This window comes from Salmo trutta, chromosome 13, assembly GCF_901001165.1.
Source record: "Salmo trutta chromosome 13, fSalTru1.1, whole genome shotgun sequence".
Lineage (NCBI taxonomy): Eukaryota > Metazoa > Chordata > Actinopteri > Salmoniformes > Salmonidae > Salmo > Salmo trutta.
In genome coordinates, this window is record NC_042969.1 from 25453605 (window position 1) to 25466735 (window position 13131).

Here is a 13131-nt window from a genome sequence, read left to right on the forward strand (position 1 = left end):
CTGCACACGGGTGCCGGGCTCTTGAGGCTGGGCCGACGCACTGGAGGCCTGGTGCGTGGGGCTGGTAGAGGTGGTACCAGCCTGGGAACACGCACCTCAGGGCTAGTGCGGGGAGCGGGAACAGGCCGAGTCGGACTGGGTTGACGCACTGGAAGCCTGATGCGTGGTGCTGGTACTGGAGGTATCAGCCTGGGAACACGCACCTCAGGGCTAGTGCGGGGAGCGGGAACAGGACGAGTCGGACTGGGCTGACGCACTGGAGGCCCGGTGCGTGGAGCTGGTAAAGGTGGTACCAGCCTGGGAACACGCACCTCAGGGCTAGTGCGGGGAGCGGGAACAGGCTGAGTCGGACTGGGTTGACGCACTGGAAGCCTGATGCGTGGTGCTGGTACTGGAGGTATCAGCCTGGGAACACGCACCTCAGGGCTAGTGCGGGGAGCGGGAACAGGCCGAGTTGGACTGGGTTGACGCACTGGACTGTAGAGGCGTACTGGCGGTCTCGAGCGCAGAACTGGCATCGCTCTTACTGGCTGGATGCCCACTACCCCCTGGCAAATGCGGGGTGCTGGTATAGCGTGTACCGGCCTAAAAATACTTGGCCTCGCCACAGTACCCATTACCCCGAAGCACGGGACCTGTCCATTCACTGGTTGCCCAGAAAAGGTACGGGGATTTGGCCTGGGGCTCAAACCTCGCCCAGCCAAACTACCCATACGCCCCCCCCCCCCAAAAAAAAATATTGGGGCTGCCTCTCGGGCTTAAACGCCAGTCGTGTTCCTCGGTAGCGTTCCCGGTCCTTACCCGACTTCCTCCATGGGCCCTCTCCGGCCAGAATCTGCTCCCATATCCATTTCTCCCGGTTGTCCAACTCAAATTCCCTTTGCTCCTCAAAGTCCACCTGTTGCTCCTTCCTCCGCTGCTTGGTCCGGATTTGGTGGGAGGTTCTGTCACGGTTGTCATCTGGGAAGGACCAAAACGCAGCGGGTTGTATACTCATCTTCTTTTAATAGGTGAAAGAAGGAAAACCCAACAAACACGTATACAAAAATAACAACAATGATGAACTACGAAAAAGACAGTCTTGTCAGGCAATGACAGCTAAACAAGAAACAACCTCCCACAAATTACAAACACACCCTAATATATAGGACTCTCAATCAAAGGCAACTAGACAACACCTGCCTTCAATTGAGAGTCCACACCCCAATTAACTAAACATAGACACAGACTAACTAGAAAGAACATAGAAATAGACTAACATAGAGCAGTGACCAAAAAACCCCGGAATACATAAATCAACTACCCTCTACATAATACACACGCCCCGAACCACATAAACCAAATACCCTCTGCCACGTCCTGACCAAACTACAATAACAAATAACCCTTATACTGGTCAGGACGTGACAAACGGGATCATATAACTGTATTGGTGTGCGCTAAATTGAGGGTCTTGAATTTGAGTGATAGACTCAACGTGGAGCACTAAATCTGGGATAAATAACATTGATAGTAGAGATTCTATTTTACCATGTTATCAGAATTCTAATGTTAAAGCGCATCAATACATGTGGCTTTCTGGATGATACAGTACTGTCACGACTTCCTCCGAAGTCGGTCCCTCTCCTTGTTCAGACGGCATTCGGCGGTCGACATCGCCGACCTTCTAGCCATCGCTGATCCACTTTTCATTTTCCATTTGTTTTGTCTTTGTCTTACACACCTGGTTTCAATCCCCCAATTACTTGTTCCTTATTTAACCCTCTGTTCCCCCATGTTTGTTTGTGAGTAATTGTTTGTCTTGTATACGGTCCGTTATTGTGGGCTCGGTATATTGTGTTGTATTTCTGAATACTTGAGTAAATACGTTGATTTCCCATATCTGCTGTCCTGCGCCTGACTCTCTACACCAGCTACATTACATTTACATTTACATTTAAGTCATTTAGCAGACGCTCTTATCCAGAGCTACACACAGGCCGATTACAAGTACAATTGATCTGAGCATGTTTTAGTATGTTTAACAATGTAAGTGGACTAGCAGTAGTGACAAACGTGTTATGAATTAGAATGATTCTTTGTGCAAAATGTATTTGTAGCCGTAGGCTAAGTACATATGGGGACAGAATGTTTGTACAAGAGTGTGCCAAATGATAGGTGACCATTGCTGTACATTCATACCCCAGGGTGAGGGTAACTTCACTATTGTAGTGGAAAATCTGAAAAAACTCAGTGGGGATTGGAATCTGTTTGGATGGGTTCAGGTCATAATTTGGTGTTATGGGAACTACAATATTTCATTGGTTGATTTATGGCTTAGTTATTTTGTTTATTACAATAATTCTGATGTTTAGAAATTGTGCTGCAAAGCCGTTGAGACTATTCTTGCCATGCCATTACTGACCCCTGAAGGTTATGCCTCAGAACCCTATTTACCTGATTTTATTTCCTATGCCTGATTACATGTCTGATGAAGACTATGATAATCCATAACACAGAGGTACACATATTGAGTTAATGGTGCAGCATGTCCATAGGCCATGCTCACAGCGGGGGTTATGTGAATGGTGCTCCCAAGGTAGGGTACCATCATGGTGACCCTGTGGCAATATGGACAGTCTCAACAAAGCTATTGCCTTGTGTGTAGTGATAAAGTATGTACAGATGTTTGAATTCATATGTTCCTTTCCCCCTTCTGAGAGTGAATTGCACTATATGAAGGGTTGAAACTGAATGACAACAGAGGTAATTTACAATTGTAATGTACTAAGTGTAAGAAAGTATTTTCTTTTCCCTCATGTTAATGCTTGTTTTAATGGAAATGCTTGTAAGTAATTTTCTATTAGATTGAGACTTAGTCTCAAAAGCGAGGAAATGTTGTGGAAAATAACATTAGTCATGCTATCCTGTGTTTTAATGCTTAAAGAATAGCCTCTTGTTATATGCTAGTGTTGTTTCTAACCTGATACAAACTTGTCTTGGTGTGACTTAGTCATAAGACTGGGCTTACAGCTGAGAGACTTTTGTGTGCAACCGCAGCATGTGAAATCCCGTGGGTTTACTATCTACAGAAAGTCACATCTTTGGAACCTTGCAGAAGGAGTACAATATAGTGTTTGTTGTTGTGAATGCAGTTAGACTGCTGAGCCCTAGGCCTATCAACCTTGTGCTATCTTAAGTTTAAACAGACAACAAATTACCTTTTACACACTATCTGCTGACTGCCACGTATACAGAAAGGGGTTGTATGTATTTTCTCTATAAAAGCATTGAACCGGCACTGTTTGAGCTTTTCAACTATGCACTGTTGAGTGGATAGTTAATTCTCAATTTTTGCAAATCTTATAATAAAGTGTTGTTTGAAAGAATCTGCAGTCTCTCTTCCCTTTGATTAGATATTCCACGACAAAGTCTGCAGATAGACCTCAGAACTCATTGTATACTGCTCAAAAAAATAAAGGGAACACTTAAACAACACATCCTAGATCTGAATGAAAGAAATAATCTTATTAAGTACTTTTTTCTTTACATAGTTGAATGTGCTGACAACAAAATCACACAAAAATAATCAATGGAAATCCAATTTATCAACACATGGAGGTCTGGAATTGGAGTCACACTCAAAATTAAAGTGGAAAACCACACTACAGGCTGATCCAACTTTGATGTAATGTCCATAAAACAAATCAAAATGAGGCTCAGTAGTGTGTGTGGCCTCCACGTGCCTGTATGACCTCCCTACAATGCCTGGGCATGCTCCTAATGAGATGGCGGATGGTCTCCTGAGGGATCTCCTCCCAGACCTGGACTAAAGCATCCGCCAACTCCTGGACAGTCTGTGGTGCAACGTGGCGTTGGTGGATGGAGCGAGACATGATGTCCCAGATGTGTTCAATTGGATTCAGGTCTGGGGAACGGGCGGGCCAGTCCATAGCATCAATGCCTTCCTCTTGCAGGAACTGCTGACACACTCCAGCCACATGAGGTCTAGCATTGTCTTGCATTAGGAGGAACCCAGGGACAACCGCACCAGCATATGGTCTCACAAGGGGTCTGAGGATCTCATCTCGGTACCTAATGGCAGTCAGGCTACCTCTGGCGAGCACATGGAGGGCTGTGCGGCCCCCCAAAGAAATAACACCCCACACCATGACTGACCCACCGCCAAACCGGTCATGCTGGAGGATGTTGCAGGCAGCAGAACATTCTCCACGGCGTCTCCAGACTCTGTCACGTCTGTCACATGCTCAGTGTGAACCTGCTTTCATCTGTGAAGAGCACAGGGTGCCAGTGGTGAATTTGCCAATCTTGGTGTTTTCTGGCAAATGCCAAACGTCCTGCACGGTGTTGGGCTGTAAGCACAACCCCCACCTGTGGACGTCGGGCCCTCATACCACCCTCATGGAGTCTGTTCCTGACCGTTTCAGCAGACACATGCACATTTGTGGCCTGCTGGAGGTCATTTTGCAGGGCTCTGGCAGTGCTCCTCCTGCTCCTCCTTACACAAAGGCGGAGGTAGCGGTCCTGCTGCTGGGTTGTTGCCCTCCTACGGCCTCCTCCACGTCTCCTGATGTACTGGCCTGTCTCCTGGTAGCACCTCCATGCTCTGGACACTACGCTGACAGACACAGCAAACCTTCTTGCCACAGCTCGCATTGATGTGCCATCCTGGATGAGCTGCACTACCTGAGCCACTTGTGTGGGTTGTAGACTCCGTCTCATGCTACCACTAGAGTGAAAGCACCGCCAGCATTCAAAAGTGACCAAAACATCAGCCAGGAAGCATAGGAACTGAGAAGTGGTCTGTGGTCACCACCTGCAGAACCACTCCTTTATTGGTGGTGTCTTGCTAATTGCCTATAATTTCCACCTGTTGTCTATTCCATTTGCACAACAGCATGTGAAATTTATTGTCAATCAGTGTTGCTTCCTAAGTGGACAGTTTGATTTCACGGAAGTGTGATTGACTTGGAGTTACATAGGTCCTGTGTGGCTCAGTTGGTAGAGCATGGTGTTTGCAACGCCAGGGCTGTGGGTTCGATTCCCACGGGGGACCAGTACAGGGGGAAAAAAATGTATGAAATGTATGCACTCACTACTGTAAGTCGCTCTGGATAAGAGCGTCTGCTAAATGACTAAAAATGTTTTAAAAAATGTGTTGTTTAAGTGTTCCCTTTATTTTTTTGAGCAGTGTAGTTACAGGCCCCAGTAGGGAGGGCTCATGGAACGCACTAACCAGACCCTAAAGGTTAAGATGGTAAAACGTATGTCAGAAACGGGTCTCCCATGTGTGACGGTGATACCATTGGCATTGATGTACATGAGGGGGCGGGCCCACAGGACCACAGGGTTGGCCCCTCATGAGATACTGACTGGTAGACCTATGAGAATGATAGATACCCCTTTCCCACAGAACAGGTTGGCCCTGATGGGCTGTGATGACCAGATGGTAAGTGACTGTACAGCCCTAAAACAATAAATGTTGTGAAAGCTATCTTTCCCAGGGTGAAAGCAGCACTGTCTCAGCCTAAAGTGGGGTTGCTACACAAACTTCAGCCTGGTGACTGGGGTGAAGGACCTGCGCCGGAAGCATTGGAGTCAGAAGCACTGGACGGGGCCATTCCAGGTAATCCTGATAACTCCAACTGCTGTAAAGATCGCAGAGAGGTTAACATGGGTCCACGCCGGTCACTGCAGGAAGGTGCCACACGATCCAGCTGAGGATGTACCGGAGGATGAGCCGCCACCAGGTGCGACCTAGAGGGCTATGGGAGGACCAGGACCGGACTCTACGCGTCATGCTGGGGGCCATTGTGATCAGTCTGCTCATCGCAGCTGTGGTATGGGCCCTGGGAGGAGCAGAGACGTGCCGAGGAGTAAATGAGACCAGTCCAGCCGAAAGAAACACCAGCATAGTCCCACGGTGGGACTTAAATAACAGCCGCTCCAGCTCGATCCAACGACAGGCTCAGGTCAGGAGTCCAGTAAAAAATAGCCGCTTCAGCATGAGGAAGCGCTCAACACCCTGGTGGTATCACTCTGAAGCCTTGAACATTGTAAGCTCGTGGACGAACAATTTGTGGTATGATATGTTGACGTTCCATGTCAGGCAAAGGAACAAGCAAACGTGCATAGCATGTCTCCCTGCCCCCACTAGCTATACGTCTATGTTAACTCTATATGACAATCCAGAGGAGGATGCAAGTACCAGGTGCGCTTTGCTCCTCATGTCCAAATAAATCGAGGGGAGATTACCGAATCCCACACCAATTAACAAAACCACCTGTTTGGGCCTAGTAACGACCCTTCTTAGTGTATTTCCCTATTTGCTTCCCCGAACCACTGGTGCCAACGAATGTAAAAAAAAAAAAAGAAAAGTGGAGCCTTGATTAGGTTTTTCCAGACAATTCTACTGATATAGGAATCTGCACCAAGACCGTTCAAGTAATTCCAGGGAAGAAACCGGCCTTCTGTATTTGTAGAGGCAGTACTCAGACTGAGGTTAAATGTAAAACTACTACTTCTGATAAAAGAATGTACTTAGGAACATATGTATGTGCTAAGCAAATAGCTAGTGAACCAGTGTGTAACACCACAGCTTACTGCTTTAAAATGAATATGACAAACCATGACCACAACAATATGATTACAGTTGGGATGACGCTGGAACTAGGAACGCCAGCTAGGAAATATTGGATATGTGGGGAAGATGCTTACACTCTCATTCCTCGTGATTATGCCGGTTGCTGTCATTTGTCCACACTCACCACTGATTTGGCCGTATTTCCACTAAATTCCTTGATTAACAAATCTGTGGGGGGGGGGGGGGCATCATAGACTGAAAAAGTACATGGCACGGTTTAACGACCTCCAATCTTTCCACTGGCGTACATCCCTTGGAGAAAAGTGGGGCATCGGCATTTTCCCTTGGTATGGAACTGTGTTCTTAGCTAAACATATTGATAATATCACTTACTCTATGTGGCAGTTCTCTAACCTGACTATACAGACAGACAGCTTTAAGTAATGCCCAGCAGAACCACCGAATGATGTTGCTGCAGCATCAAATGGCACTTGACCACATTCTGGCAAGGCAAGGCGGGGAATGTGTTGCTTTGAACCTTACAGGAGGAGCATGCTGTACTCTGCTGCCTGATCCACATGATAACTTAACAGCATTAATGGACAGGCTTGAGGCATTGGTGCACTCATTTGCCCCCTCTGAGAGTGCGGGTTCTTCAGCAAAATCATGGTTCCACAATACATTAGGCCCATGTGGTACTATGCTCCTCCAAATTCTCCTTCCAGTTGGGATTGTTTTAAGCCTCATGTTTTGTGCTTGCACTATAGTAATAACATGCATGAAAGCTGTTCTGGTGCGATGGGTTGGTACAGCTCTAGGACCAAATACACTAACCACGCCATCATTGAGGGGCTGAGCCCAAGCGGAGTCTGATGATGAGGAAGGTGAGGAACCTGACAATGATCGGGAAAGCACTGATGGGTACATGTCTGATTTCCCTGACCCATTCCCAATTCCAGGCTACGTTGAGGATGATAATGATCCAAACCCTGAGCACAGGGCTCAAATTGACCTGATGGACCATTTGGTCTGTAAATGTTGTCCTAAGAGGGGAAACTGCAGATGGTGTTCAAAAGGAAGACGTGGTCCCAGAGTCGATTGTCATTTCCACCATGCTGACCCTTATCATTGTGCCAGGTGCCAGCGTGACGATTGTCCTGTGTGTTTTAATGAAACTTGTGTGTAAATACTATTTGATGTAGAGAAGACTGTCCTGATGGCAGAAAGGGATTATTTTACCATGTATGGGTTATTTAGGTTATTTACCATGTATGGCAGTGCCGAGCACTAGAGGGGTTTTATTGCTCTTTCTTTTATTTTAACTTTATTGTTTGTATGATTATTTTTAACGCTGTAAGGGTTTAACTGAAAGTTTAGAATAAACTTAGTTTATCAAGTGGGGAATGTGAGGGCATTTTCTGTTAAACCTGACTAATGCTTGTGTACTAAAATATCATTCTTTAAGCCTAGGCATTGGGCTTGAGATTGTCAAAGAAACTAAATCATATAAGATAGAAAAGTGTGTGTGCATTAGTATAGGCCTCTTCTAACTGTTCTGTGTGTGTAGCATGACCCCATGATGTCTGGGTGCTCAGCCAAGAGCTGACAGAAACTAACTGGTTCCTCTTAGCTTAACTGGAGACAGAGCAAAGTGTTATATCCTGCACACCAGGGGTAAGGCTGTTGTTCTGTTTGGAGCCTGTTTCTGGGTGAAAGGTTCATGCTTGTGTGTGGGTATAATTAACAGACTCAAATTACAAATGCTGGTAAACACTCAAATACATTTAGTTCACATTTTTCACAAAAGTAGTGCACTGGGCATTTACTAACCCTCTATTAGTGGATGATATCTTCAGTGTGGAAAATCTTCTTTTTTTAAAATCCGTTCACTAAAGTTTTTAAAGTTCCTCTTTGTGATGGCACGAGTCTTGGATTTTTATAGTCTCACATCTCTAACACAAACAACTGGGCAATAGTCCCTAATGTCTTGTGCAAAGACACCAGTAGAAACATATTTATCTGTATTCGTTAAAATAAGATCAATCAGAATTCACTTTGAAGGATCTTTAGGGTTGGGCCGTGTAGGCTTAGTCACAAGCTGGGTTAGGTTTAGATCATTACACATGTCTTTTAGATTGTCTGAAGCCTACATTCCTGAATCATAGTTTAGGTCACTCAGGATAATAACTTCTGATTTAATAAAAGAAGACAACAAACTACTTAACTCCTCGAGTGTACAAAGGTTAGCCGAGGGAGGACAGTAGACCCCTATAACAGTTATGGATACTTTTTTCTGGGGGCTGGAGCCTCAGACACCCTCGACACTATCAGACACCCACAAGGCCTGATGTGAGATGGAGAATAGTGGACATCAAGAGAAACTGCACCACACACACACACAATAACTTTCAAACAGATGCATGCTTTGCATACATTGCTGTCTTTTTTATTAGACACTATTACAGTGAGGGAAAAAAGTATTTGATCCCCTGCTGATTTTGTACGTTTGCCCACTGACAAAAATGATCAGTCAATAATTTTAATGGTAGGTTTATTTGAACAGTTAGAGACAGAATAACAACAAAACAATCCAGAAAAACGCATGTCAAAAATTTTATAAAATGATTTGCATTTTAATGAGGGAAATAAGTATTTGACCCCTCTGCAAAACATGACTTAGTACTTGGTGGCAAAACCCTTGTTGGCAATCACAGAGGTCAGACGTTTCTTGTAGTTGGCCACCAGGTTTGCACACATCTCAGGAGGGATTTTGTCCCACTCCTCTTTGCAGATCTTCTCCAAGTCATTAAAGTTTTGAGGCTGACGTTTGGCAACTCGAACCTTCAGCTCCCTCCACAGATTTTCTATGGGATTAAGGTCTGGAGACTGGCTAGGCCACTCCAGGACCTTAATGTGCTTCTTCTTGAGCCACTCCTTTGTTGCCTTGGCCGTGTGTTTTGGGTCATTGTCATGCTGGAATACCCATCCACAACCCATTTTCAATGCCCTGGCTGAGGGAAGGAGGTTCTCACCCAAGATTTGACGGTACATGGCCCCGTCAACCGTCCCTTTGATGCGGTGAAGTTGTCCTGTCCCCTTAGCAGAAAAACACCCCCAAAGCATAATGTTTCCACCTCCATGTTTGACGGTGGGGATGGTGATCTTGGGGTCATAGGCAGCATTCCTCCTCCTCCAAACACGGCGAGTTGAGTTGATGCCAAAGAGCTCCATTTTGGTCTCATCTGACCACAACACTTTCACCCAGTTGTCCTCTGAATCATTCAGATGTTCATTGGCAAACTTCAGACGGGCATGTATCTGTTCTTTCTTGAGCAGGGGGACCTTGCGGGCACTGCAGGATTTCAGTCCTTCACGGCGTAGTGTGTTACCAATTGTTTTCTTGGTGACTATGGTCCCAGCTGCCTTGAGATCATTGACAAGATCATCCCGTGTAGTTCTGGGCTGATTCCTCACCGTTCTCATGATCATTGCAACTCCACGTGGTGAGATCTTGCATGGAGCCCCAGGCCGAGGGAGATTGACAGTCCTTTTGTTTCTTCCATTTGCGAATAATCGCACCAACTGTTGGCACCTTCTCATCAAGCTGCTTGGCGATGGTCTTGTAACCCATTCCAGCCTTGTGTAGGTCTACAATCTTGTCTCTGACATCCTTGGAGAGCTCTTTGGTCTTGGCCATAGTGGAGAGTTTGTAATCTGATTGATTGATTGCTTCTGTGGACAGGTGTCTTTTATACAGGTAACAAACTGAGATTAGCAGCACTCCCTTTTAAGAGTGTGCTCCTAATCTCAGCTCGTTACCTGTATAAAAGACACCTGGGAGCCAGAAATCTTTCTGATTGAGAGGGGGTCAAATACTTATTTCCCTCATTAAAATGCAAATCAATTTATAACATTTTTGACATGTGTTTTTCTGGATTTTTTTGTTGCTATTCTGTCTCTCACCGTTCAAATAAACCTACCATTAAAATTATAGACTGATCATTTCTTTGTCAGTGGGCAAACGTACAAAATCAGCAGGGGATCAAATACTTTTTTCCCTCACTGTAAAGACTTAAAATGAGCAAACACTCGGCTACGCTTGACCGTATGGTTAATTCCTTTTAAGTTCCAGCTGATAAAGCAAGTGGAACCTAGAGTATGTTAATTAGGCATAGTCATAGTAATTAATGTTAGTATGATCACATGGCCAGTGTGCTGAAAGGTCAGAGCAATAAAATATAAAGAAAATAAAAAAACGAATGAAAAAAACTGCTAAAAACAACAAAATACCCAGAAGAAAACCTTGGACCCCGATGCTGGCATTCCCCCTGTTGGAAGACTGCATCTACCTCTCCTAGACTAGAGCAAAATACTACCATGTTAAACCGAAATTCAGTAGTACTCTATCCAGGGCGAACATAATCAAGTTTACACATAGGGAAGGGATTCAGGAGGGAACCACCTTAGTTCTCTAATGTATCTTATGCAATATGCATATTTGAAGGATAGTAAAACAATATATAAAAAAGGAGGTATACTGTATGTTCCTGTCACGAGAATTTTCAATCCCAATGATGATAACTAAACAATTATTTAAGCTTTGACCAATCCCCGAGGTTTGTAAGACCCTGGGTTTAATAATAATTAGGCAAAGACTCAGCTTATGCAAAAGGTTGGTTCTTTATTCACGAGAACGCTCTAAAGTCCAAAAATGCAAAGACATGTAATTTTATAACTCTCGCCTCCACCTACTTCCACGCACACACAGACACACAAACAGTTGGTGGGATGTATCTTTCCCCACAGTCCTCATTCCTCGTTTATTTTTATTTATTTAACCAGGTAGGCAAGTTGAGAACAAGTTCTCATTTACAATTGCAACCTGGCCAAGATAAAGCAAAGCAGTTCGACACATACAACAACACAGAGTTACACATGGAGTAAAAACAAACATACAGTCAATAATACAGTAGAAACATAAGTCTATATACAATGTGAGCAAATGAGGTGAGATAAGGGAGGTAAAAGCAAAAAAGGCCATGGTGGCATAGTAAATAGAATATAGCAAGTAAAACACTGGAATGGTAGATTTGTAGTGGAAGAAAGTGCAAAGTAGAAATAGAAATAATGGGGTGCAAAGGAGCAAAATAAATAAATACAGTAGGGGAAGCGGTAGTTGTTTGAGCTAAATTATAGATGGACTATGTACAGGTGCAGTGATCTGTGAGCTGCTCTGACAGCTGGTGCTTAAAGCTAGTGAGGGAGATAAGTGTTTCCAGTTTCAGAGATTTTTGTAGTTCGTTCCAGTCATTGGCAGCAGAGAACTGGAAGGAGAGACGGTGAGTGCTGCTACAGGTGGGTGCTGCTATGGTGACCAGTGAGCGGAGATAAGGGAGGACTTTACCTAGCAGGGTCTTGTAGATGACCTGGAGCCAGTGTGTTTGGCGACGAGTATGAGCGAGGGCCAGCCAACAAGAGCGTACAGGTTGCAGTGGTGGGTAGTATATGGGGCTTTGGTGACAAAACGGATGGCACTGTGATAGACTGCATCCAGTTTATTGAGTAGGGTATTGGAGGCTATTTTGTAAATGACATCGCCGAAGTCGAGGATCGGTAGGATGGTCAGTTTTACGAGGGTATGTTTGGCAGCATGAGTGAAGGATGCTTTGTTGCGAAATAGGATGCCGATTCTAGATTTAATTTTGGATTGGAGATGTTTGATGTGAGTCTGAAAGGAGAGCTTACAGTCTAACCAGACACCTAGGTATTTGTAGTTGTCCACATATTCTAAGTCAGAACCGTCCAGAGTAGTGATGCTGGACGGGCGGGCAGGTGCAGGCAGCGATCGGTTGAAGAGCATGCATTTAGTTTTACTTGTATTTAAGAGCAGTTGGAGGCCACGGAAGGAGAGTTGTTGAAGCTCTTCTGGAGGGTTGTTAACACAGTGTCCAAAGAAGGGCCAGAAGTATACGGAATGGTGTCGTCTGTGTAGAGGTGGATCAGATACTCACCAGCAGCAAGAGCGACATCATTGATGTATACAGAGAAAAGAGTTGGCCCAAGAATTGAACCCTGTGGCACCCCCATAGAGACTACCGGAGGCTCGGACAACAGGCCATTCGATTTGACACATTGAACTCTATCAGAGAAGTAGTTGGTGAACCAGGCGAGGCAATCATTTGAGAAACCAAAGCTATTGAGTCTGCCGATGAGGATGTGGTGATTGACAGAGTCGAAAGCCTTGGCCAGGTCAATGAATACGGCAGCACAGTATTGTTTCTAATCGATGGCGGTTACGATATCGTTTAGGACCTTGAGCGTGGCTGAGGTGCACCCATGACCAGCTCTGAAACCAGATTGCATAGCGGAGAAGGTGCGGTGGGATTCGAAATGGTCGGTAATATGTTTGTTGACTTGGCTTTCGAAGTCCTTAGAAAGGCAGGGTATGATAGACGTAGGTCTGTAGCAGTTTGGGTCAAAAGTGTCCCCTCCTTTAAAGAGGGGGATGACAGCAGCTGTTTTCCAATCTTTGGGAATCTCAGACAACA